General features: G+C 27.3%; 1 long non-coding RNA gene across 1 annotated transcript; it reads left to right on the plus strand.

Annotated features, from left to right (window-relative positions):
- The first annotated feature begins 1,473 nt into the window (after positions 1–1,473).
- On the plus strand, positions 1,474–3,899 carry LOC140452900 (uncharacterized). Its single transcript, XR_011952238.1, has 3 exons — positions 1,474–1,644; positions 1,724–1,823; positions 3,820–3,899. It is a non-coding gene; the product is annotated as an uncharacterized lncRNA (long non-coding RNA).
- Positions 3,900–4,921: the final 1,022 nt, after the last annotated feature.

The following is a 4,921-nucleotide window of genomic DNA, read 5'->3' on the forward strand; positions in this document are numbered from 1 at the left end:
AATTATCTTTATTATAACTATTATGAAACACACATATATATCTAACCTAGCCAATGTAAATTTAAAATAAACTATCTTTAAATTGATATTCTTATAATACTAATTAAATTCTATAGACAATGTAAAATTTAAACAAACTATCTTCAAAATTGAAATTGTTATGACACTAACTAAATTATATTAACAAAATTTTGTACCTTTCTTTCACTGAATGCCTAGATGAACTGTTTTCCACTAAATAGATTCTAATCACCACTGTGAATGTACTTCAGTTATCCTTGTTTTTTGTGAAATTACTTTTTCCAATTATCAGCTTCTACCAATTTAAGATATAGTTTTCTTCACCAGCATTTATACACCACCAGCAAACACCATTTATATTTATTCTTCTTTTCAATATACCAATATCCAATTATTATAAGTTGATTTATACTAATCTCCAATCATAATATAATTTTAATTCCTTCCAATGTCCATCCAATATTCTTCTAATATACTTTTATAATCTTCAATAATTATTTGTGTATAATTATAAATGTGCATTAAATATATGCATAATTTTTAATCTTCATTTAACTCACTATATTAAACAATTGGACTATCTCCAACTAACTTTCATATTTCTTATTAAACTGCTTGACTGACTTACTAAAACTGTGAACAATTGACTTCACTAACTAATCTACTAACTTTCATAATAAACTGCTTGACTTCTGACTAAAAACTCCCTCTTGAATCCAAATCACAAGTATTTATATCCTTTTTGATATTCCAGAACCATCTGGTAAGAGATCATGTTCCAATTTGTTCCATTACTTCTATATAGATGTTCTCGAAAAAATATCTGTTCCATCCACCGACATAATCATTATTCCAGAATGTTCGACCGTAAACAATGGTCACACTCTGCACTCTGGAGAATTCGTTAATGTTCCATTGATAATTTTGTTGACATTTAGGCTTTTCAGATCAGAATAAACATTCAAATTAGTAACTAACACTCTAATTTAATAAAATACACAATTCAAACAATATATTATTATAACCCCACTTATATTCGTAAAAATTCTTAATATGACACTTGGAGTATGTATAGTTGGTTGCCTAGTCACATGGCTCACTTAAATCTATTTACAACATTAAAATACAACTTTTTACACTTATTATATGCTAATTTATTAAAAATGCCCTCACATAAATATATTTTTATTAAATTCTCTAGTATATAACTTATTTAAAACAACCAAATATCTAATATTATGTAGTATATAACTTATAAATTATTTTCTATAAACCCTAATTGTCACAATACCCCAAAAATAATATTTAAAATAAATAATTTACTTATTATTTTTTTAAATATTAATTTTCTCATACCTTATTAAATTTAATAAATCAATTTTTTTTTTTTATTTAAAATGTGTTAAATACATCCCTGTTCGCTGTCTATATCAAAGCAGAGAACAACGGAGCACAGTTCGGCTATTCTATGGTCAAACTGTCATGTCAAATGGAGCAATGGATGCGATATCAGAGAATAAAATATAACCTTAATTAAAAATATAATCGATATGGTGTTCTGTTTATTTATAGACAAAATCTAGGAATTATTTCCATTCAAAATAACTTCATCAATATAAATTGGTAAGTTTTTCCACTTTATTATATTAGAAAGACATTTTTATAGCAATTATAGTATCTAACCCCAAATTATGACTTTTAGGGTACCAAACAATTTCCATATGTACAAAATTCAACAAGTATGATGTCAAATTTATTCACAACAAAGAAATCTACCATCTATCTATGAAATGGATCTATCAGTAAGTTATTAGTGTTATTATATTTGTGTTAAAGGTATAGAAAATATTATTCAATCTCTTCATGATATTGAAAAATGTCGTTGATATGAAATATGCCTCTTAGTCTGTTCTCTGCATCTATTAACACATAACTATTTAGTCCATTCTGATTTTCAATTGTATATGGACCTTCAAACATTGGTTGTAATTTCTTACAACGGTTTTCTTTAACATTACTTTTTCTAAGTGAACGAATTAACACTAGGTCTCCTTTTTTAAATGTGATTGGTTTTTTTATATTTCGATTTTGTCTTCTGATATATTTTTCAGCTTTCCTCCTAATTCGGTTATTCACTTTCTGCATTACTTGTTCTAACATATCCTGATTATATTCACTAATCCACTTTCTGTTTCCTATATGGCCAAACATTAAATATTCTGGTACTTCCTCTGTATTCAAATTATGTGTATTATTTAAAAAATACTCTACTTGTGGTATATGTTGCTGCCAAGTTTCGTGTTGATTTTGGCACAGTATCCTTAAATATTTTATAACTTCTTTAATATATCTTTCTGCAGGATTTGCCTGAGGATGTCTGATACTTGTAAAATGAATGTTGATTCCCTTTTTCTCACAAAATGTCCGAAATTTTTGGTTGTTAAAATATGTAGCATTATCTATTATGCAATTTCTAAATGGTCCTATTTCTTCGAAAAATTGATTAATATATAATTTTAATGTTTTAACATTTGTTCTAGAGCAGGGATATAGTTTAATAAATTTTGTATATAAATCAACTATCACTAGTATATGCTTTTTTCCTGTTGGACTGAGAACTAAATTTGAAATAAAATCCATGGAAACTGTATTTAGTTTTTCATATACAACATTAGATTTATATGTGTTCTGGTTTTTGAAATTCTTTTCTTTGTTTAGTTGACATATTGGGCATTGGGTAGTAATTTCTTTTGCTATACTTATGTCATTCTTTGCAAAATAATTGTCCCTAAATAGCATCCATAGCTTTCTTGAACCAGTATGCATATAATTGTTATGTAAATTTTTCAATATTTTCTTTGCTAAAGTTCTAGTTATTACATATACTTCTATGCCATTTATTATTTTATAATATACTCCATCTTTCCTAAGGACTTTTTGTTTTTCACTCAAATTGATCTAATCTCTTATAATTTCTTCTTTAGAATATAATCCAGTACTTTCTACTAATTGATTTAATCCAATTTTTATTGTTCGCTGCCCTTTTTGTGATGTATTTTCTAACCTTGATAAAGCATCTGCCACTATATTGGATTTTCCAGAAATGTATTTGATTTCAAAGCAGTATTCACTAAGTATTAGACTCCACCGATGTATTCTACTGTTTCCATATTTGTTATTTAATATAGACGTTAAAGCTTGGTGATCTGTTTCTATTGTAAATTCATTACCCAACAAATAAAATCTTAATTTTGTGACACAGTGTATTATACTTGCTAGTTCTAATTCTGAAAATGAGTAACCCTTTTCATGTGGCTTTGTAATTCTTGAAATGAATTGTATTGGGTATTCGACCCCATCATGTATTTGTAATAATACCCCTGATAATCTCTCTATGGATGCATCTGTTCTTAATATGAATGGCTGTGTGTAGTCAGGATAGTATATTTTCAAATTTGACAGAAAAATGTTCTTAATCTCTTGGAATGCTAGTTCTCTTCTCTGATCCCATCTCCATTTTACACCTTTTCTCAGTAGTTCTAGTAATGGAAGTTCTTTTATACTTAGATCTGGTATCATCCTTTTATAATAATTAATTATTCCAATAAATCCTCTTAAAGTTCTTAAATTGTGTGGTGTTTTATATTCCTGAATGACTTGTGTCCGTTCTGGATCCATTTCGATTCCCTTAGTATTAAGTTTATAACCTAAATATATTATTTCTTTTTGAAAAAATGTACATTTTTCTTGATTTATTTTTAGTCCAACTTTGTCTAATCTATTTATTATAATTTTTAGGTGTTTCTCATGATCTTCAGCCGTTTTAGAAAAAATTAAGATATCATCAATGTAGTGAATTACAAAATGTTCATATTGATCCAAAATATCATGAAGACATCTACATAGAGCACTGCAAGATGATTGAAGTCCAAATGGTACTACTTTGAATTGATATACTACTCCATCTATCTGAAATCCTGTATACTGTCTACTTTTTCTTTCTAGAGGTATTAACCAGAAACTATGCTGTAAATCGATTTTAGTGAAAAATGACATTCCTGTAATTCTTCCTAGTATTCCATCTATACTCATTGGTGCTTCAAATTGCTTTTCAGTAATCTTGTTAATATTCCTTGCATCCAAACATAACCTGATTTCACCTGATCTTTTTCGTACTACTACTATGGGGTTAATAAAACGTGTGTCTGCCTTCTCAATGATTCCATCTTCTAACATATTATTAATTGTTTTGTTTACTTCTTCTCTGTATTTATATGGTATTGGGTATGATTTTGTTTTAAAATCTTTTTCTTCTTTAACTTTTATACTATGGATATAATTTTGTGCAATTCTATTTTCTTTATTGACAAGTCCCTTGTGTTGCTGCAATATGGAAACGATTATTGATTTATGTTTTTCAGGGCAATTTACAACTTTCATCATATCTTCTTCATTACAAATAACATTATTCTTCATTATGTACTCATTATTCCTTGCTTCCAATTTTACGCACTCCGCCTCGTAGGCATCCATCTGCTTAAAATTTCCATTCCTTAAATATTCACTACAATAATTATTCTTTACATTCTTTTGGGACATTTCCCTATCATCAAAATACATTTCTTCTTCATAAACATCATTATTTTCTTTTAATAATATCCTATCAACTCTTATTCCTTCTTCCACCTCATCTTTCTGCATAAATTTAATTATTTGCCATTTCAAAGTTACCATTTTTTCTTCAAAATCTATCTTTACTTTCTTCTTTTCCAATTCATCATTTCCCATTAATATATCAACACATAAATCCTTGACAATAAATCCTTGCATATTAATTTCTTTATTAAGAATATTAATTTTAAAATTGGCTAGTTTATCAATTTCACCCAACTTCTTATTA

This window comes from Diabrotica undecimpunctata, chromosome 11, assembly GCF_040954645.1.
Source record: "Diabrotica undecimpunctata isolate CICGRU chromosome 11, icDiaUnde3, whole genome shotgun sequence".
Taxonomy (NCBI): domain Eukaryota; kingdom Metazoa; phylum Arthropoda; class Insecta; order Coleoptera; family Chrysomelidae; genus Diabrotica; species Diabrotica undecimpunctata.